This window comes from Larus michahellis, chromosome 15, assembly GCF_964199755.1.
Source record: "Larus michahellis chromosome 15, bLarMic1.1, whole genome shotgun sequence".
NCBI classification, from domain to species: Eukaryota; Metazoa; Chordata; class Aves; order Charadriiformes; family Laridae; genus Larus; species Larus michahellis.
Window position 1 is genome coordinate 4,635,563 of NC_133910.1, and position 24,504 is coordinate 4,660,066.

The following is a 24,504-nucleotide window of genomic DNA, read 5'->3' on the forward strand; positions in this document are numbered from 1 at the left end:
GTCTCCAGACGTTTTATGAAATCAGGGGAATCATTCATACACACATGTATGCACAATGTTCCTCCACAATGAGCTGTATCCACCGTTGTGTAGCAACATCTTCTGCTGTTACACAACTGAAGGGATTCGCGCTTTCAGACAGGAAGTAAAGAAGAATACTAACATCCAGCTCAAACCACAGGATTTCTGTACGAGCCACAAGAAACAAACTAGTTATTTTATGGGGCAGATTATTCAAATGTGTTACATATAAACTAAACAAGAGAAACAGAATTAGAAGAGGTAACTTCAGGAGAAGCAGCACCAACCCCATCTGGTCTAGCTCCCAGTGACTGAGATGAGGCACAAGTTAACAGGGAATTCAGGCTGTCCTTGGAGCTTGTTTTTTGTTAAGAGCTCGGACACTTGCACATCAATTTCTGGAAATGGGAACTCAGAAAAGAGAAACAAAACAAGCAGGTCAGTGGGGTGCTTTTGAGCCGCATTCAGACTCATGGCAGGGTGCACAGCAATCAGCCAAGTAGAGCAATTTGCTACAAACTTGAGAGGGGAAAAAAAAAAAAAGAACAGAAAAGACAGGACTACGCGTCTGCTAAATACTTTTTTTTCCACCCATTTGCAAAGCAATCTCTGTTCTTACTATAGCTTTACAGAGCTGGAAGAAAAAAGGCACTAGCAGATACAGCCTAGACAAAAACTGGATTAGAAACAGCAGGACACATCAGTGATGTGAACAGCAAAGACAATGGATTCAGAAAAACTGTCACTGTTCTAAAAACAGAAGCAGAGCTGCAGAAACGGGTCAACTCAGAAGAACTCCATGGAAAGCAGAAGGGATGTAATGACACCTTCTTTTTGCTTAGCTTCCCACTGAAATCCCCATTTGCATTTACAGCACAGAAGTGAGTTTTAGCCACTAGTCTCTGAGGACGTGTGCTGCAGAACTCTGTACTGTTAAATGTGGAATGGAACCAGGTCCATAGCAGAGCTGCCACAGACCAGCTAGATCAGTGCCTTTTCCAATATAAAAAAAACCCTTTCACAAAAAAAGCAACTTTTGCTCATAATCTCACAGCAGAAATCACTATTGCCTCCTAAGTATGTACTGTACCTTTTAATAAATCCTTTCCTAATAGCAAAAGCATTCACTTGGTCTCTTGGCTTTTTCCTCTTCATAGCAAAGACACAGAGCTGGAAAAGATCTATGGTTTTCTAAACTTGTCTTTGGAAAGTTTCTTTGCCAAGTTACACTTTGTCAGGAGCTCATTATTTTTCTGGGTAGACACTCGAGACTTCACATTGAATTATTTCGAGGGCTTTGCTGATGCAGTTTCAAACTATGAGGTTTGTGTGCTTTTTTGCATGAATCACGGCAACTTACACTCATTCCACATACAAAGCTCTGCTTCATTTACAGACCCTTCTCCACAGTGTTTCTTTCAAAACCACCTATAGGTTTTCCAAAGCCCGTTTCACAGAGTCCTAGATGGTTTTGTGATGAGATGGGAAGAGCAGAAGTTCAGGACTTCTGCATTTTCTTCCCACTCCTTTCACACTGAGCAGAGTTTCTGAGAACAAAGCAGCAGCCAAATCTGGAGATAAGAGCTTGGACAGTCTCATTTGTCTCTAAAATTCACAACTGAGGTATCAAACATCAGCTTTTCTGCAGATAACGAGAGGTAAAAACCAAATCATCAATACTCTTGATAAATATAATATGAATAGGTGAATAAATAGGTGGTGTGCTATAAAAAGCAGATGGCAGATTAATAAATTTACCAAAAATATTGCTGAAAACTATGCAGTAGAAAATGGGATCTTTGCATTTAAAGGAACCATGAACCGTTGACATATTAAACAAATACTCAGGTGGTGTACAAGGGAATAGGCTAAGCACACTGAGACAACATTGCTTTGTAAAGCATCTCTGATGAAGCTGTTTTCTAAATTTCTTCTGGAGGCCCGAAGGAAGAGGTTAGACAAAATTCTACCCAGTTCACCCAGCATCACGCTTTTCCATATTTAAAGTGAATTTAGCTGAAAGAATGTCAGGTACAGAGGCAAGTGCTGTGGAATTCTTCCGGTTTAATGACTTTGCTGTAACTAAGAGCACAAACAATTTACGTGTATATTGGTCTGGAACAACAAAAAGCGTTTAACTAGTATGAATTGCTACAGATTATACTTTCGGAATTCATTGTGGTTATTTGCATGCAGTTTGTAATTTTACTTTGATTTAACCATATACTTATTCAAGCGCAGAAAACGACATCTCTAAAAACATCTCAGAACTCAGTCATAAAAGCCTGTAATACTCTTGGCAACCAGAAATATTATTACTTGCCTCCTGTCATTAGCTGACTTTGTTCATCATCTTAAAAGAAGCTGGGGAAATATATAGGTAACCCCTTTTCCAGGCAATTCTTTACTTTTAAAGCAATTATTAGTTTACTTGGGCGGCTTTTCCTCCCCGCCGGAGCTCCTCTGTCCTTGGTACTGGCAGCTCAAACGCGCAGGAATGTGCACATTTTTCTAACTCGCGAGACCACAGGAGGAGTTCCTTGAAATCGGACTTCCAGTAATCGCCCCCAGGCTGGAGAGCTGCTTGGCCTAGTTCTGTCAGATGTGGTAGCATCAAGAATTTGCATCTTTGGCAAGCTAGGGTAGGGTAGCAAACACTTGGTACAACAACATATATGATGAAGAGTGAAGATGGAGTGAAATCAACCATGGCTTGGCAAGACAAAAAAAAAAAATATATAAATTTGCTTCACAAAATATGAAACAAACTGAATGCAAGGCATTTGGAAAATAGAGGAGACTTGCTAAAAAGTTCAGTCTGAGGATGTTTCTCAGTGCTCTGATGTAAAGCAGAAGCACTTATGTAATGTAATGGAAAATACAGCCATATACACAGCCCTGAGCAAGTGATTAGTTGCAATGGTGACTGAACTCGGACAAAAATCTGCGCTGCTGCTTCAAATGTCAGCAAATTGGGCACTGTTACACTAATGGGAGACTTGAGAGACCTCCACCAACAATGCCCTGACCTCGTTCTCTTAGCCCACAGTGACTTGAGACCTGCCTGTGCTAAAGTCTTAGCTGACAGCAATTTGAGACGTGGAATAAAAGAAGGGATGTGGAACTCAATTATCCAGCAACAGATCGCCAGTGAAATCAATGCAATTGTGTCACATGAGAATTTGGCTGGCAGCCTCTGAAGTCTGCATAGGAGAAAACCATCCCCTCAGAAATGCAAGCCAAAGTGAAGCGGACAAGGCATAATGCGGACAATGAAGTGCCACTCCACGCATGAAAAATGCTCGGTGGATTCTAATTTCCTCTCTGTCAGGCTGGTTTTATCCTCATGTTACTCCATGAGCAGTACTCCTGACCTACATGAGCACAAACCAAATCAGATCAGGCCAAGGCACCCTCTGCAAAAAGAAAATTCTCTACTATGTAATTAAGACAATGCCAATCACGTATACTACAGGCATATTCAGCAGCCCATATCAAAGTGAAAAAATAATTGCTCATGTTAGCAGAAAAAGCCCTCTCCCCAGGTGAAACCACTAAAGTTAGACACCACAGACTCAAATTTTATTTACACTAAGGCCCCCTTTTTGTCAGCATAGTAGGGCACATTAATAGGATATTAGGATTCGGGATTATAGGATATATAAGGCATATTTCTATTTACAGGAATTACACTTTTTTGTGTAACTCACACTCAAGTGTGAGTTTTATGTATATATATACAGACACAAACATAGTTTAACAGTTCCTGCACATGTTCTGAGCAACAAAAATAGTACAAAAGAGAGTCAGGTCACAACCTGGAAAGCACTGTATTAGTTCAGGATCAGACTTCACCCATTTGAATAGTGCCAGTGGGACCATTAGTAATGTGGAAATGTAATCACGCACAAATCTAGAGGGATGCCAACCAAACCAAATGAACTCTGTCCAAAATGACCTTCCTCAGCACCGACATGGCATTACAATGTCAGAAGCACAGGGCTTCTGAGAACACAGATGGGGCAGGGACACTGAGTTCCCAAAGGTGCAAGAGCCTGGGCACCACGTCCAGTGATGGGGAAAGCATGGCCAGGCACACAGGGTTGGCTGGTAGTAAGCCATATTTCCTTGCTTCTGCCAGCAACCCCGTCATATCCCAGTGTACTACTACTAAGGCAAATAGTGTATGAAATAACAGCCTGAGAATGACAAATAAAATACAAATAATGTTAATGCATTTGAGAATGGTGCTCTCTGTAGGCTCTGCATTCTTTCCATCAAACCCGGATCTGCAGCATTTGTAGTGCTGGATCACTGTGACTGACTTGCTAACCTGTAAAGTGTATAAGTCCACATCATAATTAACGCTTGGCAGTGGAAATATAAATTCCCTGGCTTGTAGATGGTATATCCTCCTATAAACACTTCACTTGGCCACCAAACTGGAAAAATAGATAGGACATTCATAAGGAGTGCTCACCATGGGAAATGCCAGCATTTTTCCTGGAAACTATTTACATTGCCAAAATATTTCAATAAGAAAAATGATCTGAGACCTTTCCCTTAATATGCATCCTGTTCTCATTTGACTTGTAGTCTACAGTGCGCAGCATTCATTGAGTCAGACTTGAATTACTGTAGTACAAGCAAAGCAGAAGGGAAGTACAAGCCACAAGTAAAGGAAAAATATGTGTTACACTGTGTCTCACTAAGAGGCATGGATTGCCTACACATCACAAGCTACCTTTATATCTTTCTTGGCATAGCCCTTTGTCACATAGCACAGAGAAACTATTTAGGAGGATTCAGCATATCCGAAAGAGGCTGGCTTTCCAAAAGAACCAGTAAAAACAAAGAACCAGTGCACAGTGGGCACTGAGCTCCTTTTGAAAGTCTAACAAACTGACTTCTGACAAAATGAGATCATGCCAGGCCAAGAAGGAAGATAACCACAAAGGTCTTGTACTGAGGTGTACAAGACATACTGAAAGCAAACCTTTCCTGTCCAAATAAAGGCTTTTCATCAAACCAAAGAGGCAGAAAACCACAGTCACAAGAGCGTTCAGCTCACAGTTGGCTCTCTCACCTGCTAGCCCTGCATCCTGTCTTTGACACAAGCCCAAAACTAATTGACAAAAATCTGCCTGTTTCCAGTCCTTTTAATTTCTTGGGAATGAAAAGTGAACTCCTTTCTTGGAAATAAATCTTTTTTTAAAAATCTTTTTCCAGCATGAGTTTCTTAATGGTGGAAATAACTGTTTAGCCAGTTCTGATGGGCACACAGGGAAACAATTTCACAGTTTAATTTTCAAGTATACTTCGAAGAAGATATTTACATCTGTTTTAGCTTTGTGCTGCCAGAATGGTGTAAAAGAGCATAAATTTAAAGAAGAATCAAAACAGTTTAGATTAATATTATGGTTAATATCCTGATCCAGTAAGAAAATTAGCATTTGTAATTTTAGGTTTATGAGCTTATGTTCCGGTGCATGTCGGGATAAAGCACAGACTTTCGTTGACTCAAGTACTTAGTTGAAGCAAAATCATTACACTGGAATTTCACCAGGCACCCAGTTTCAGACTCCTTTGGGTATCTTGGCCAATATCTATACACATATAGTCAATGCTACAGCCTGGCATGGGGAAGAGGCAGACTACTACAAGAGACCTCTGTTGTGCCTATGATTCAAGCAAGTGGTTTCAAAATCTGTATTAAAGATTTCTGTTCTACCGCCCTGTAATTTCTACTCAATTACTAAAAAGAATATGTTTTCTAAGCATGAAACAATATCATTTTTGTCAAGAATTTGGAAACCGAGCACTTATATGAATTGAAGAAAGCTTCCTTTCTCTTCCCTGTGCGGTTCTGGTTATGGGGAAAGAGCTTTCTGTGTGAGTAATCTTTCTAAGTAGGAAGCAGAGCTCCCCTATTGCTAGGGAAGAATGGACCTCCAGTAGGCTAATATGTGATGGATGACTGAATGCAAACTTGGCAACGTTGTTCTCCGCTACCCAAAGAATACAAAATGCCACAGGCTGTTCGTACACAGGGACTCTCTAGTTGGAAGTTCTGAAAACTTGGCAACATCCCCCCTTAGTTTAATTGAAACTACAGTAGCGACAATTAAGGATGGGAATTTGGAGAAATTTCATGCAACAAGATCAACTCAGGATAAATTTATCTTTGTTGACTGACTCATGCATAAGCCAAACAAAAACATAAACGGAAAATTATTCTCATTGACTCCACAACCTGAGCAGCAAAATCTCACATTTGTTTATGAGGGGTACTTTATGGGATACAATGTACGTTAACTTGTATTCTTTAAAGTCTACACTGAAGCCATAGGGCTGTTTGTTGTTGTTTTGTCAGTGACAGGATATGCAATATATAGGAGAGAGAGAGAGAAATGATGCATATAGAAATCCAGTGAAATATTACATTAAGACCACGTCTAGTTAATAAAGGCACGTATATCATTCCAGTGAAATGTTAAAAAGAGACACGAAGTAATTCAACTTTGTGCTGTTAGTAGAAGGATCCCTATTATATTCCTTCTTTCAATGCCTGAACACTTTCTGCTGGATCAAGAGACATCTCTTGTCAGGCAGAATCCCACTCTGACGACTCCTCCCCAGTCTGCCCATTCCGCACAGTTTAGTTACATCATACATTGAAAGATTTGACTAGCTGGAAGAATGCCCGGGTTTTAACTTTTCCCACATGTGGAAGGCATTTACCTTCAGCTCAGATTGGACAGAGGGTCGAATGCATGAGTGGACAGTAAGCACTGAGTTAGGGGAAGTTTCACACTTGTATGAACCCCAGAGCTCGATGGAAACTGAGACGGCTCAAGATTGTCTCTCGGGGTCGTTCATTTTCCTTCTTTCCGGTAGTCCCATTCCTCAAAGAACTGCCTTCTTCCTTCTCTTTTCTCTTCACTACACAAAGAACTTTTCTGAACAGCTAATAATAGCAACTATAAGTAATTTGTGGCAGAGAGCATCACTTATTATGTCTATTCACTCTTTCTAATACAAGGAGGCTATAAAATGCTGTAACAATAGTAGCAACATCATCAACTTCTAATAAACTCCTACACAAAACCAATAGAAGGCATGGACAGCAAGTCCACTTTGATATCAGGCAGTTTAATGAATTAAATTACGTCTTATAAAATCATAAGTGATCTGTACACATCCCTTATTTTTCAACTCTTGAGCTCAAGTTATGATGTTTCCTGTCCAGAACTTAGTAGTTACTAGTCCTACAATTGCTTGCGCTATTTTTGCTTATTTCTGAGCCTGGGTGATGACAAAATATTTACTCATTAACTTAATTCACTCTGCTGTCTTCCTCAATTTCCTACTTTGGTAACAATGATTTTTCTGCAATATTACAACAGCAACTACCTTAAAACTACTGTGGGTAGCTATTATTACATTTTACAGTAATTTCAGACTTCTGTAGTTTATAATCGCTGGTTTTGATAACAGATCAGTCTTTGAGACGGGTTTGCTATATTCACACCAGAAGTTAAGTCTAAGAAAGTGCACGTTGGTAAATCAGAGCACAATTTTAAAGCCCATTATCTCAAACTGCCACAATTTGAAAACAAAAGCTTTTTTATTCTTGGAAAGCTGAGATTTCTAACTTTCCAGTGGTATAAATCATCCATTTCTAAGCCTAGAACTTTATGAGACACTGGACCTTAAAACTGTCAATGGCCCTTCAGCTTAGCAGGCTGTGATGGCACACGTCCAACGACGAACATAGCAAGTCACAGGCTTCAAATTAGAGTAATTTTTAACCACTCTGAATTTCTCATGTTTCGATATATGTCACACTGGTAGGACAGGCAAATATGTAGCTGATAATGAAGCAGACACCACCCTCTGCATTTACACTTCCTTCCAAGTGCAATATTCAACCTTGACAGATACCAGGGCTCACCAACGGAAACCGTCAACTGAGTGAACACTGTTTCTCCCTTACAGATTTGCCAATAAGGGACATCCATTTAGACCAGACAACTATTATACAATCCAGTACATTTCATTGCCATTTAGCACCACTCAAACCTCTGAACACACCCTACAAAGCCAAATGAACAGATGAACTGTTGTGTTGTATGAGGATAATGGCAGAGAACTGCACAAGCAGGTCTAGTATTTCAAATGGTTTTACCAGAGGAGATGAAAGGGTTAAAGCTCCGGCTCCAAAGCAACATCCCTGTTTCAAATGCTCACTTGCTTCTCAGTTCTGTTTCACTCTTGAGAAGGATGAAAAAGTCCCGAGAAGCACAGACTCTGTCATCTAAACTCATTTTCTTATCAAAAAGTGAAACAATACTCAAGAACAAACTTTGACAGTCTCTTTACAGCAAGTCAGAACATCTCCATACATGAATAATCTTTGGCTTTTTTTAGATATTTTATAAAAAGCAGTAATATGAAATATAAGGCATCTGAACTGAACTTCAAACACCTTTAGAAACGCTGTTCTAGCAACATGATAGTTAACTGAATACTGATAAGTGATCCAGTCTTAAGTAGCTGGGATAAAATGAAAAAAAAAAAAAAAAAACCCCAAAAATAGATTTCCATTAACAAAAAGTCTCCAGCTAACACAGTTAGTCATGATTTTTAGCCTGAGTTTAAGGATATTCCCAGTAAGTTCTATCATCCTTAAGCAACATTATTTCCATGGGAGAATTGGATCTGGTTGGTTCCCTTTTCGTATGCCTATCACCACATTATGTACCTGGATGAGATTTCCTCAGCAGAACATCAGCTTTCTCTCCAAATGAGACATGAGATTCTAATCTGCAGGCTGTACACTTTTCAGCAGATCTTTTGGCTCTTCTGCAGCTTTGGAAACACTGATAAAGTAACTGTAGTTATAGGATTAAGGACTGGAACTTGCAAAGAATTTTCCCTGGGCTGAAAGAAGCCAGATGATAAAATTAATGAGCAAAAAATATGGGAAACGAATAGCGATTTGCTGAGGATAGTGACTGTGATAGGGCCAGTGGCAGTGGGGGCAAGCAGTGCCCCGTACAGCATCCCTCTCACTCGGCCCTTGTTCAGCTGCTAACTGCCCAGCTCAGTTCGGCTGCGCATCCTCTCCTGAGCAGAGGTGTGGAGATGGAGCAGCTGCAAAGGGCATGCACTAGGAACACCCTGGTAACTCCTCCAAGGACTTTCAAAATTCACAGCCAGGAAAGGTGAACTGGAGAACCGGTTCTCTTCTTTTGGCTAAATAATTTTATTGGAGCAAACATTTGCTCATGAGTTCCCAAGAGCAGTACAAAAAACCCCAAAAGACACCATAACACTCTTCTGCAAGTCTTCCTAGAATTCAAAGGAATTCTAGCCTCCACTGTCCAGCTCATTCTTGGACTACAACACCCCTAAGATTTCACAGCATTAAAAAGCAAATGCACAACCCCAGCATAATAAAAAAAAAAAACCCACACATAACGTTAATCAGAAAGCATATAATATAAATTCCCATTATTTAATATGATTTAAAAAAAAATGGGAGAAAAAACCCGAACACAACAGCTTGACAGTAACGCTTTTACCCAGTCCATAGAATCACATGCACTTCATTTGTTTCTATTTTTTCATGAAGAAAAATTTGATAAATACATTTATTATGCTTTTTAATTTTATACTGTCTGTACTGTGCAAGAGGACACATCACTGTCATTTCAATATAAGCATATCTTTCTCCTGCATAGTACGATACAAATTTTTCAGAAGTTTAGAATAACTGCCAAAAACTCTCCTACTCTCCCAACTCTCCTAGTAGCCAGAGAGCAAATCAGGCAGGGAAAACTCTACAAAGGTGATGTGCCGCAAAGTTTTGAGTAAGTGGGCTTAACTCCTAAATGAAGCTAAGTGTGCTCATGTTCCCCCAGCCTGCTTCTCTATTTTAAGCCAATTTGAGCCTAAATGGTAAGCGCAAACACAGTCATGCAGAAAATCTCAGTGCACAAGGGAGCAAATCGTTCAGACACACTGTAAAACAAGTGTCTCCATTTTTCCATGATGATGGAGAATTTCACCCTCCCACTCCCCAGAACCCACCCATTTCAGTACTGGTAATAAGATACCAGTTGAATCTTCCTTTGTCTTTTGCCCCCCACTGCAGGCTACTGTTACCATACTTTTAAAAGAAACTGGAACCCAGAGGGGGCGGGGAGAAAGGTGACAAAGGCTTCAGTGCAAATAAGTGTGCAGACAGCAAATTAAAAAAGAAAAGGGCCTGACTCTTCTCAAGTCATACACAATAGTATAGGAATAGGAGTTACATGGGAGGCTTAAGAACTGCAAGTGGATTTAGTCTGATACACGAGGTGAGCATGGGGGACACGTTTATATTGCTTCAGTAGCCAAGAGGAAATCCCAAATCTGATTTTCTACCCTTCCTATCAATTAGGTTTCTGTCTATATTTCTGTACATGTCCAGCACTCAACTAACTCATCCTTCATTCATTCCTTTTATCAGATTGATGTCACTGAGATATTCCTTACATTATTATTACACTGGACAATAAAGACAAACTAAAGACAGGCATGCTCCAATCCAAAAGTATTCCCTAGTAAGATCCCTGACGATTCCAGACTGATAGTCGAAACTATGGGGGTCATGCCAGAACACCGTGTCACTGCAAACTTGTGTGGGAGAAGAGCTCCTGATTTTTTAATTCAGGAAGGAAGCAGACTTACCTTACAGACTCTGACAGAGATTAGATCCCGCTGTGAGCAGTCTCCATGAAATAAATATGATGTTAAAGTCAGCTATCGGCTTCTGACTTTGTTGCCGTCCTGTCAAAACTCAGAGAAGTTGCGTTGTCTGGTTTTGCGTGTGAGTGTGTGAAAGACAGAAGCGTTTGACAGTAAGGCAAACTGGTCAGATCAGCCAGATTCTGCTGGGTTTATATAGCTGAGCTGCAAATCCTGATCCTTGGCTCATTCCACTGTAATAGGACGCCTGAAGGCATTTTTTTCAGTTTTGCTTTAAAGGAACAGCCTCTCTCTTTGGCTTAGCTTCTGAAAGACACACACACACACTCACATACACACACTGTCATACACAGGCACACGCACAAAAAAAGAATTTGCATGCAATTTATGGCTAAAGAAGGAAACCCCTGAACCATTAAAAAAGAAAGTCAGCTCAGGGCAAATGACTCAGAAAGCAGAATATTTTCCTTACAGCATCAGCAGAGTTCATTATCAGGATTTTTAATCCCCTCACCCCCATTATTTTAACATTGCGAAAGAGTAGCAAACTTAAATAAAATCAGAGGAATAACAGGCAGGATTGCAATTCCAGAAAATCCTACAGAATTTAATGGGTCTAATGTGCATCTGGCATAAATTGACCCCACTCCACTGGAATCAACTAAAAAATTCAAATTTACACAAGCTGAGGACCTGGCAAATCCCCAATATTTTCAAGCTGGTGATCTCCTTTGTGTCCTTTTGCACTCCTTCTGCTCTCTCAAGAGCCGCAGGGAGAAGAGTGGGGAAATCAAGAGAAAAGTCCAGTGAGCAGAGTCCTAGCCTGATTCTTTATTAAAAGAAATTTAAAAAAAAAAAAATAAAAGAAAGAGAGAGATAAAAGCTTAGAGAGAATGACACAGGAGGGATCCCCTTTCTTCTCAGATCTGATAAAAAGAGATTATGTGGCTCTGTGTGTGTGCGTGTGTAAAGATAATCCAGCCACTTTTGCGAGGCTTATGGTTTCTCAGTCATTCCATTCTCTCTGCTTCCCATCCCGGAGCTATCAGTAACACACAGCGCGCTCATCTGGGACCTTTCCAGGGGTGTTTGCTATCCCTGACTACCCTTGAACCTCAGGCTTGTGGCAAAAAGTAAAGATCACAGTTAAAGGATTACTAAAAATCTGCCTCTCCCTTGCCCCCCAACTCCCCAAGCCCACTGCTGGTTTGGCTTTTGTTTGGGTTTTTTTGTTTTTTTTTTGGGGGGGGGGGGGGGCGGTAAGTGGGGGGGTGAAGGCACAGGGAGAGAGAGGAAGATTAATCTTTAACTTTCAGGTCTATCTTCCAGCATAAAGGATGAAATCACTCTTCTGTGTGATGATTTAGAAAGCAAGGACTTATCCAAACACCTCAAGACAATGAAAACACAAAACACTACTCACTGATTTCAAGAGGCTACAGGACAGCCCAGCACGAAAGTAGTGGGGTCCTACTCAGGAGCAAGGAAACTCATAAGGATAAAAATTGATTGCCTACGCCTTTCTGATCATGTTTCTTTCTGAATGTATCTCCTCCCAGCTGGCCTTTCCCAGGCTCTGTGGACTCACATATCACCTTCAGGATTTTTTCCTTTTTGCTGCTTCACAAGCACAGCGCTGCCAGGAAGATTTGGCCCATCCTACACATGTAGGAAAGGATGGGAGAATTCATGACCCTGGCATTCTGAATCACCATTTCAGAATCATTATTTTTGGAGACCATAAAAAGTAGAGTTCTTTTGCTCACTGAACTACTTCAAATTTTCTTCGCTGTGGCTTTCATACATAACATTCACCCGATGTCTGTATTCTCTTATGTCTAATAATATCGCTGAGCTCACGGCAAGCTCCCTTCCTCGGCACGTGGCACAAATTTCAGTCATTTCCAAATGGATGCTGATGAAAAAACAAGCAAAAAAACCCAAACAAACCCCCTCAAAAAAACCTCATGGTTTTTACAAATTATTTTTCCAACACATGCCGCTTGTCCAACAAATTCCAGAAAAAACACTGAGATCAAAAGTTCAGTAAAATCAGTGATGCATCTGCACAAGCCATTTGTGAACACCCATTTCCAATTCCTGTGTTAATTTTCTGACATGCTGTGTTTCATAGCAGTCGTTCCCTAAGAGAAGAAACAAGAGTCTGTTGGACAGAGGGTCAGAAATGTTGACTAATTCCTGGTAAAGGCATCAGACCCTCTTTGATTTCTTAAAAGTAAATCTTGTTCTGGACATCACCACCAACGTCAGAGCAATGGGATTAATGGGGTTACTGCATATAGCTACTAGCAAGTGTCCAATTTTTGTGTGAAATTCTTCTCAATATTCTCATGATAGTCCTGGTACCCGCCTACATTAGCTGTGCCCCAATTACACAGTCCCATGAAATTCAATTAAAAGGTGCATTCAAGTCCAAAAACTGAAGTGTGAGTTGTAACACAATTTTTCCAACAAAATCTGATGGGGACTTAGTAAAAGATGGTTCCCCATACAATGAACCATTTGCTGTCCTTACTTCAACAGTCCTTTATCTACACCAAAAGTCTAAACAAGATAGTTAAAGCTTGCGCATAAACTGTGGAAAGCAACTTGCGGGATTTGTTTTTGGAGCATTTGCTAACAACTAGCTTTCCGCCAACAGCTGAATCAAAATTTATCTAAATTTTTCTCCAATAATTCTCCACCCACTTACCTGACTTCAAAAAATATGCCATATGAGATGAGCTTCAGGTGAGAGTTCAGGCCTGTTCTTGTTTTATCTTTTTGGGCTCACCCATCCTTAATCATCCTCTGTTGCAAACATGGAAAGATACACTGAGTCAGAAGCAAATGGTAACATGAAGGAACAGGGAAAACGTATTTTAATCAGAAAGATAGCTTCAGGTTGTGATCTCTCAACAAGCAGGACAAACTACATTCTGTGCCCCGTGGTATCCTCTTTCATTAGATAAACGTTGATAGCAATTGATTTTTTTAAATGAAAGGAACAGGGAGAAATTAAATGAACACTGAACATCATACTCTCGAGTTTACTGCCGTGTTTTTCTGCGCTTAAAAGCTCATATTAGAGATGAAATTCAAACATATACAGAAGATCATAACAGACAGACAAATCGAGAAATATCTTGAATTTATGAAAGCATACAAAAGACCAACTTTTTTTTTTAAATATTGGTGAATTGCAAAAAATATGCTCTTATTATTACCTTGAGAAAAATTGTTACAACATAGGCATAGGCAATTAGACATAGTTCCAACATAATGCCTGTGTTGATTCACCCAGTCCTAGGAATAATCTGCTTTTTAGCAGCATATTTGAGAGAGCTAAAGCTGCCCTGAATGAGAAGCCATGAACACAGGGGGAATTAACGCTACCGTTAGCGTAGCCTGAGGAGTCTTCTGCCATGCACATAGCGCTGCTGATTTCAGGAATGTGCAGATGGGAATTCAGTGAGCCACCAGAATATAACTTACAAAACATAAATGGCCAGATGATATTGCTTTGGGGCAGGGAAACACATACTTGATTTGAACGATTTTAGGAGCCAGGAGTGCCTGTGGCTGGAAGGACGCGTATTTCTCATAGAAAACTAATGTTAGAGTAGGACAATGCTCAAAAGCAGCACCCAAGAGCACAGCATGGAGACAGCCAAGCCGTCAGCTTGAGAAACAGTACCAATTTAGTCACAACTAAATGCACCCTGCTGAAGACAGCTTATCTTATTTAACGTTAAGAGGAAGATGAGAAAAAACACGATTTAAAGAGAGACTATAATATCACAGGTTTGATGCTTATGGGGATGTGACTTTAAAGATGCTCCATTCTTCCAACTGATTCTTTTAGGTCAAGTAATTTCTAGAGACATTTTGATACTTCTTCACTGAATATCCTTTCCCCTATATTTTCCGTCTTTTGAGACCATATTCACAAGATTTCACTGGTACAGAATCAAGCTCACAGTACTTTTGTCTTTACATCTGCACTACCTTGATTTCTTTATGACTGTAGCCAAATACAGCTCAGTTAACTCTCGGTCACATTGAGTACTATTCTTGCAATCTTGCTCAAACTTTGGCTCTTGGGCTACCACCTTATCTGCTGCTTTTCAATTTATTTCCTACTAATTTGCAGGAAACCATCACCCCAATGCATTCACTGCTTCTTACTTGACAATCATTTGCAAACAGACTTTGATTTCTGTGAGAGCATTTGTTATTTAGAATCACTCAACACCAATATACAAGAAGGCGCTTCATCTTACTTCCCCAGAAAATATCTAAACTATTGCTTTAAGTATCAGCTATTTGCAGCAATTCATGTTGCCTCTACACTAACATCCCTGATGTGATTACTCTCAAACAGAATGAGGGCTTTTGAGCGCTACAGAATTTTTGTTACTTGTTCAGTGCTTATATTTAGATGAGAACACTAATTTATACAGTTATACATCGGCCATTCTTTCCCAAATGTTATGAACACTGGTATGACCACGTTCAATCATGCTGAAGAAAACATTACTTGGAGGTTGGATCGATCCTGATAATTGCAACCCATGTTTAAAATGCAGGAAAAGTGTCCAATGTTCTAGCATCAGAGAATGCAGCAGCTCATTCTTAACCCAGGGGGAGTCTCACCTAAACATACAAATGCAGAAGCCAAAGGTACAAGTTTGCAATTGCTGCACAGATCAGCACCACTGAGAACTTCAGTGGAATCAACCGCACATGTAAAGAAAGTAAAGTTGAGGCCCCGTAATGTCAATTAAAATATTAAATATCACACCAAACGCTAAATTACAAAAACATACTTGTCAATTTTGGAATTTTTAAGAGATGATCTCCAAAAAGCAAACGGCAATTTCCTCTATTATTTGAATTTATCATTATCAGGACATTTCCCAAGGGTTGCTTTCAATCCCTAAATGAAGAAATAGGAAGCAGGTGTCTGAGAGCAGACCCACTGGGCTGGTGTACTCTCTGTACACAGGAAGACTGTTGTGACAGATAGCCATTTAGCCTTTCTTCAACTGTTCTTTTAAGAGCTAAGTATGCCTTGGCAGTATTTGCAGGAGCTGGAAAGACCACAACCTTAATCACAAACAAGAGGTAATTGAGCAAATGTTGGTGTTTAATAAAGTTATTTCAAACTGTCTTATCACATCAGTGAAAAGAAGGTACGTGCCTGTTAAGGGATACATGAGAGTGTAGCCAGATGACTTGGGTGCTAATGCAAGGTCTGCCGTGCCCTGAAAAGATGACCTTGGTCATCTCTTTCCCTGACCTATGAAACAGATGTCCTTTGCAGGGCACACACCAACACACTGATAACATACACCAGAGAAGATTTTTTTTGTTAGTGAGGTCACAAACATTTACAAAGATAATCTAGATAGCACTATGCAAAACTCACTCAAGAAAAATAAAAGCTTCACTTAAAAAAAAAAAAGAAAGACTAAATAGACAATAATATCTATGCCAATACATAAATATTTTAAATCCAAACTGCTGGTGTCAGGATCCGTAACACAGAGTGACTTCTAATGTTTATAAATATCTTTGCCTTTTATTATATTTGCAATAGACTTTATTAGAAGTTTATGAGACAACATATGGCTTTCACTACGTATCAGGGTAGGAAGAGTGACGAGGATGACTATACTGAATTGCTGAGGACTGAGTGAGAAAGTGAAGCTCACTATGTGGGATGGCATAAAGCTTTTATCAGCACGTTGGCATTACTCATAAGTGCTTAAAACATAGATGGCCCAGGGAAAGTAACCCAACTGCTGTAAAGGTTTTACACCATGCCACACCAATTTGTATCCTCTAAGTGCTTGAGTTCAAAAAAATACTGAAGCACAGTGTGCACTTTACTGTAACCATGTTTTTAAGATCACTGATGTCAAAATTAGAGCTAATCACATTAAACACATCCTTAAATGCCTTGCAGGAACAGTTTCCCTACTGAAGCTTAAGAACAAAAAAAGCAAAGCAGAAGTCCGTAATGCTCATCCATTCTATATGAAACATGTTTAAACATAACGATAGCCATTATCTGTACATGCCCTTCAGTGATGAGGATTCCTAATGCTGATAAAGACTGAATAGTTTTACGGCACAAACAGGTGTGAGCACACCTAAGCACCCTTTTGTTAGAAAACACGATTCAATTTCACCCAACTATCATCACAAGGGGGTTGGCCTGGCAGGAAGGTAGCCTACATCACCCACAGGATTGCGCTACATAAGCACTTCCTTAAATAGAGACGGGGACATCTAATGAACACGGTACTTGAAGAATGCAGCTCTCCACAGAGTGACAGCAATGTTCCCTTCATTTCTATCTTGGTATCTCAAGTACGGTTTGTTTAATAAGAATCTGTCTTAATTTTCAGTAGGAATTTGACGGCTTGATTTGATGGCACTGCTGCATGGTGGCATCAAGCTACCCAAATATCCTCATTTATGCCACATTAACACCTCCCACACACATCCTCCACACCGCACCAAAAAAAAACCTGCGGACACTCCATAATCTTTGATGCCCTCCTGGACTAAGTGATGGCCCTGAAGGGCCCTGCAGTAAAAGGTGCCTGAAAGAAGCAATGCCCCAAGTGAGATGTTGCTCCCACAAAATGTGTTCAGTCACTAAGAGACATGCCAACTGGTCACCAGAAATGGACCACTCAGCTAGCCAGGAGACTACTCCTCTGGAAAAATATACACCTGTCACATAGACATACCTTTGTTTGCTGCTACTAAATATAAAATCTACTTTCTTCGGAAATGGGAGAAGGAAGATTTAACACGAAGCTCCTCTGGTAGCTAACTACGTCTTTAAATTATTCTAATTACTGTGAGCCATGCTGTGCTGTAAATCAAAGAGAAATGGTTTCATGAGTTTAAGCAATATTTAGTCTCAACTGCACATTTCATCCAAAAATGTCAAACGCTTACACAAAAAAGAATGAGATGGGACCTTAAAGGTAATAATAGTCTTTCCCTAGGGCAAAATAAGCTACACCATAACTAATACTGTTTAGTAAAACAAGCTTGACAAAGAGTATAGCACTTTTTTTTGAGGGAACTACACCAAAATTAAACACGATGTCAGTAGCAGAATAAGAAATCTAAGACAAGGTTCAGAACTTTCTAATACCCAGCCAGAAGCCTACATGACAGATTTGACATTTTTCAGTTATCCATACCCAAATACGCAACACTCTGGTTCTGTTATAATTCCTGCCTTAGGACAAAGTCCTCTATTCTGAGGAAAACAGTGAAAAATTCTTTTCTAAGAAAAAAAGGTTACAGCTCAGTTTAAGTCGCTCGCGCCTAAGGCAATGCTGTCAATTAGTCTAAAAGCTGTACCTGGTCTGGTTAGCTATTTAACAGGTAACCCACAACAAATGTACACATGCAACCCCCCGCAACATAACAAAAAGAAAAACTTTACAAGAATTTGGATCCATGGAGTTGAAGGCGGTGGGTTTGATAATCACCATGCAGTGATTAATTTTTGCTAACTGGAGAGACAAGACCCACTGCCTGTCAAGATAACCATGTCCAGCCTTTAAAGTAGAAAGCCGGTCACAACAGCTGTCTTAATCCTAAAGCAAAACCCCAACACAGAAAGACTCTGTAGAAAAATGTGGCAGAAGGACCTTCGATTATATACTCTCTGGAAATGAAATAAAAGCTGATATTTAGCCACATTCATAAACATCGTATCATGCATATCACCATTGGCATTCCTGTGAGCGAAGGTAAGCAGGTATATAGACAAATAAATATTGATGATAGGTATTCCAATCAATGGTCTGTCAGTAACATCCATAAAAGACCCACCTGAGGATAAGCAGACACACTGTGTCCATCTTGCACAGTTTGACTGGCTTTTACAAAGGCAGTCCTGATCCGCTGACATAAAAGAGAGGGGGGAAAAAAACATTTCTATTCAAAGCACCCCAGTAAGAGAGGAAGAGACCTGTTTGTCTGACCTTTGAATCAAAAAAAAAATCTCCCCCAAACATTGGAGAAAAGCTGTCTGTCCAGAAATCTCAAGTGAACAGTAAGCGTCCCAAAACAGCTAAAAACTACCTGTTTGTGCAGGCCTTAGATAGTTATGTCTCTAGTCTTCAAAGCATACCCTAAAATTGGTTTAAACTAATACATCATGATCACAGATTAGTAAATAGGGATATTTAACCTCTGCATCTGGCTTTTAGGGATGAGCAGCAGATGAAGTCATTAGAGAAGGCCAGGAATCTGGCTGATGGAGAAGCGATCATTTGCTTTGTAATTCTCAGCCTCTGCAATCAGCTGAAGAGGTGAAAGGTTCACTGAAATAGTAGAGACATAGCCCAGACAGCAGACTGGAACGAACTCTGGATTTTGAACCCCGGGTTCAAGAGCAGTATCCCAGGAGCAGAGGTGGGGGGGCTTGTAAATACAATAGATGCATATCCTTGAAATACAATTCTGGCTTTCCTGAGTACTAACAAAGAGGTTTTTACAGCTACGTTTACCTAATTATTGTCTCATTTCTTGATAATATAACAAGAAACATAGCCAAGGAAAGCAGACTTGTGAGAATTTCCACTTGACTCTCCAGTTCCAATCTTGCTGATTTTTAGTGAAAAGTGCTAATTAATGTCTCCTTCTCCTCTTTTATTTTTTTTCCCCCCTCAGAATTGCCTCCTGACCATGTAGGATATCATATCCAAGTTGTCAAAGACCGGCAAGGACCAGCTGTATGATTAATCCCACATCAATCCTAAAAATCCTCAGAGATGTCCTGCCTGATCTAGCTGTTCATCTCCAGTTTGCACCCAGGCATGAAGAGACAGGAGCATAGTCCCGCCAGCCCAGTTCCTGGTGCTGCCCATTTTATCCAAGATATCTATGGACACAGCAAAGCGATGGGAAAAGGGAGAGGTGATGCTGGCTCTTCGCAGAGCTCTTATCCCATTTATTTGGCAATGAGGGGGAAACGCAAGCTCTTGCTGCTCTCTCCTTGTGTATTGCTCGACACACTGCACCGTGTCACTAGTGAGGTCACATCATAAAAGCAGACCAAAGGAGCAGAGGGAGGCCTTTTTTCCTTGCCTTTTTCCCAGCATTTCCGGTAGGAGCCCATACACCTCTCCTCATATCCTGCATTTGGCTTCTTCTGGGACCAAAGGGAAACCTCAAAGCAGATGGGATTTAGCTTACTTACATTCTCTATAGCTAACTCAGATTTTATTAAACACAGCTGTAATCCCAGACTTCTTCAAATGGGTTAGCTCACTTCTTACATTGCTTCTGTATCTTTAGAAATCCAGGTCTAGCAATAATTTTGAGCCAAAAAAAAAAAAAGTGAGTGAGTGTCAGAAGCATCTGTCATGAATTTAACGAAAAAAAAAAAATGCAAGTTTGTAATTGAGCCCTGACCAATCCTTTCTTATTTCCCCATTCTTCGCATCTTTAACAGGGCAGCGTAGTCCACCCTAGACTGAGCCTAGAGTCCATCAGATAACACAGCAGAAGCAAAAGTTATGCTGGAGCAAGACAGGATAATGCATAACTGACTGCTCCTTATGCGAAGTGCCTTTCCTGCATTCTCTAAAACCCAGGAGCACCCCATTAATTCCTCTTAAGTTTGTAGCTCTCTTAACATCAACACAGAACAGCAAATTCAGTTTAAACCTCTCTTGCTCGTAACCATCCTTCTTAGCTCAGATTTAAGATTATCTCCTTTTCAGAGCTAGCAAACAAGGCACATCTCCCACAACAAAAATAATCCAAATCATTTCACAGTGAAATAAGGTTGATTGCAACCTATTTATATGACAGCACCGCAATAGAAATCACATATGCTGCTTTGATTCTGAATACAATTCTTTAATCCCCATACTTTTGGAGTGCAAACTGTATGACGGTATTGGGGCAAATACTCCTCTAAAACTTCATTTACGAAATTGAAGTTAATTGAATGCAGAAGTTCAGTTCACAAAAGAACAGACATTTCTTTTTTTGCACTATCAGTATCAATAATTTAATAGTATCTATGTTTTCAAAAAAAATCAAGATAGAGCAGAAAAGTCTTGTTGCTGTGTACGGGGGTAAATTAAACTTTTTGTTTATCCTAAACAAATGGCAGTCGCTGTCTAAAATGAAGGACACAGAAGGACACAACTAAAATGAGGATCTAACCAAGGAAAGAAAAAAAAAAAAAGAAAAAAAAAAAAGAGTTCCTGCTGTACATCTCTGCTTTAATCTGTTATCTCCAGAACAGCCCTTATTTTTTTAGAGTGCAGTTAGATTTCTCTCATCTAAAGTGATTTTTAGGGCAAACATTTGCATTATGAGAGTTTTTTCTACTGTTATTTTAAACTGCATTTATTCTGGCTAAGGCAGTACCTCCCACAAGGCTGAATTCTAAAGCTGATGCCTGGAGAACAGAGAGCAGACTCAGAACCTATATAGGTATCAAATTCCAAATATTTTATTTCTTCTTTAAAAGCTTTTTACAGACACCATTATGCAATGAGGATTAGAAGTACTGGTGTTGCAGCCAGTACTTTAGTATCCCAAAACGATCATGTCCAAGATTGCTCATTACAGTTAGGAAGTGATTCCATTTTGTAAAGCCAACAAAAGATACTCCATGTCATGAATTCCAGTCAATTATAGCCAAATTCAGCCCATGTCCTGCTGTAGTTTTCCACAACCTCAACATGGTAACTGCTACACAGTAAAGTTTGTATCTCGCTATCTGTTGCTAAATAAATATAAAACATAGAAGAGGAGCATTGTGGTGGGAAACTCAGAATTCAGCACATCAACCATCTTGGATTTCAACTTGGCATTTGGCCAAGGTGCAGAAGCACTTATGGACTTTACACATATTTCTCTGATAGTATTACGACTCCCCTTTTTCTTTTCTTTTTTCTTCCCTTGCTGTCTGCATTACTAGTGTCTGTTCCCAATTTGCTGCGTAATGAAGTGACACAGGGCTTAGGAACGTCCCCTGGAACAAACTACCAACCCCCACCGCCTACTGCGACGGGGAGACTCGTGGCTCTGACTTCATGGCACCCGGGACTAACAAGCAGAGAGCTACTGCAGCAGCCCTGGCAAGAATAAAAAAGCAACCAGACTCTATACGTCTGTCCAGGACTGAGGGGGAAGCGAGTGAGGACAGATTTTCCATTCTATAGCCAGAGGCCCATCTTACGGGAAATTTCAGTCAGTAAAAGCAAAATGTTACTGGAATGTTGCCTTCTTGAGCTTGCATGGTATTTTTTATTATTATTAAATTTGGAAAAACAGGTGTGAAAAATTCATCTCTTTCCTCATGGGGCTTGTTCAGATGTTGCAGATTGCGTGGACCCCGTGAGACGCAAAAGGGCTTCTGTCTGGCAGTGGTACCTGCAGACAAATACCTGTTTCTAATTAGCTGCGGGTGTTCCCCCGCCTGCCCACCCCAAGGCAAGCCAGGAGGAAAGCATCTGGCAATAACAACGACATTGTCTGCTGAAACAAGCTGTCAAACAACTTCCTTTGCATTCAGAGTATCCCATAAGGTAGCTGAAGAAGCAAGCTGGAGTATCTCAGTGCTTTGTGAGCAGCCGCAACGCGAATAAACTGTCCTCTCTAGGTAGAGGATGCTCAGCCCCCACTGAGAGACAACCATGAAATGACACCGAGCCCTGACTAAAACACCGACCGCTCTTCCTTCAGGTGAGGCAGCACTGAAAGGCTTCATGGAGACAGAATGCATTTTTCCAGTTTGTGCCACCTCCCCATCCACACTCCCAGATCTCAGGCACTCAGGACAGGGCTGCAAGGGGGATATTAACTCTCCTACTAGCACAGAGCCCCATGCGAACAACGTGAATGGAACAGGAATCATTTCAATACTCGTGTTTAGGTGGCTTAATAGGTATTTCTAATGAGTCAAGAGTGGGAGCAGGTATAATCCAGGTACAAGCAAGTCTATGTCCTATTTTAGTAGAGATGCCACAGTCCTATGCTACTGAAAAACACTAAGGTAAGAAGCCCCTGAGCAGGCAGCCAGACAACGACAGCAAGAGAACTAGAGAGAAATGCCATTTTTATTCTGTGGGGCCCTCTGTTACGAGCTGCATGTTTAAAGACACATTACAATTCAGGAAGGACAGTACAACAGACGTCACTCCTTTCAGCAGCCGGCTCAGGCAGCAGAGACATGGATTCGGGGCGGGGGGGGGGGGGAGGTGTCTCCAGTCCAAAAAAAAAAAAAGTATGGAGAGAATAACAAGCAACGCCTCAGTGAAACAATTTGCATCTCCGGGCTAATGGACACTTGAGGAAGTTATTAAGATATAATCTTGGAAGTGACTCTTAGCACCTGTTCCTGTTCCAACAATGTGGTACAGATGCATAAGTTAACCCTAAGTAAAAGAGGAAAAAATTATTTTACATTTTTATATCTAGTGACAGACAAAAGCAAACAGCCCAATAACGAGGGCAAGGAACATACAAAATGTTCTGAGTTTTCCAACTTAACTTGTGTCCTTTCCAGAAGCTGACTGCAAAGGATACAGTTGGTATAAGAGCTATACTGAGAGGAACAACAGACAACAGCCGCCGTTCAGGTTTTCTCTTCTGAAAGCAGTCCAGGGAATTAATGCTTCTTGTAGTGTGTATAAAAAAAAAAAAAGACTCAGATGATTATAAGCTACGGAATTTGCTTGCAGAGGCCTGAGAGTCCCTGTGCACAGCATTTTCTGGGGTCAAATCCAGCCCCCCTGCATCGCAGCCGCTTTCCAGCCTGGTACACAGCAGGACTGACACCATGCTGCGCTCTGGCCTCCCACCACCAGCGACGAACTGCCCTGGGCTGAGCCCACAGGCTGGCCAGGACGTTCAGCACAAGGAGGTGGTGCTTCAGGCTTATAAACACATGTATGTATCTATAGACCTGCTAATTTTGCACAAAGACATCTTTTCCCTGTTTGTTTCTAGTCTTTTACTTCTATTTCATTTAAGTGCAATGCACTTTGCCAAGGCAAGAACGTATGAGATGCACTTCTTACGAAGGGAATTTTCCCTCCAGGTTACGGATAGTCAGATCTTTTCTCAAGGCAGCACTGAAAGCGAACTATTTGTTCCCTAATTAACCATTTCAGAGACAAGTTACTGGACTGCCTGGACTGCTGTCTAGACCTGGTCTGGCAATTCCCATTTTCCCACAGAGTCTAATGGAGTTGCTCGTGTATTGTATATCTTTTATTTCTTTTTTTTTTTTAACCATGAAATTAAATCTCTTACCTCATTAAAGAAGAATCTGATGAAAGGCAAATCTATTTCAGAGCGAGTCGATATATTTACCACAATGGCATAGGACTGCCTGACCTCCAGGCTGTTGTGGATTTAATGTGGGAGCGTACAAAAACTTCAGTGTTTTAACTAGGCAGGAAGAGGTTGAGAGGAAAGAGAGCACTCAAGAGCAAATTCTGCTCTTAAAGGGGTGTAAATCCAAAATAGCTTCCCCAAAAAAATGACATTACTTGAGGTTTTGATTGGTGTAAATGAGCTTGCCTCCTAAATGACAGGTCAAAAGTTTGATGTTCCAGACTGGAGGAGGGGAAGCAGTTAATGTTTCGCCGCACTGTAAAAAGCCAACTGTGTCAATAGACTATATTCCACCTGGAGAAAGTAAGTTTCTAAGTGTGGTCA

The 24,504-nt window shown here is 40.5% G+C and overlaps 1 protein-coding gene across 3 annotated transcripts in view; it reads right to left on the reverse strand.

The window, feature by feature from the left end:
- TNC (tenascin C) overlaps positions 1 to 24,504 on the reverse strand; it is a 123,416-nt gene that overhangs the window by 63,074 nt on the left and 35,838 nt on the right. The window contains exon 3 of one of the 3 annotated variants that reach the window (XM_074608692.1): positions 13,490 to 13,587. The exons of 1 other annotated variant lie outside the window; for it this stretch is intronic. The gene's annotated coding sequence lies outside the window, so the exon portion shown is untranslated. Of the gene's footprint in view, positions 1 to 10,758; positions 10,919 to 13,489; positions 13,588 to 24,504 lie in introns of those variants that run through there. One more of the 3 variants, XM_074608691.1, reaches the window with a different exon arrangement.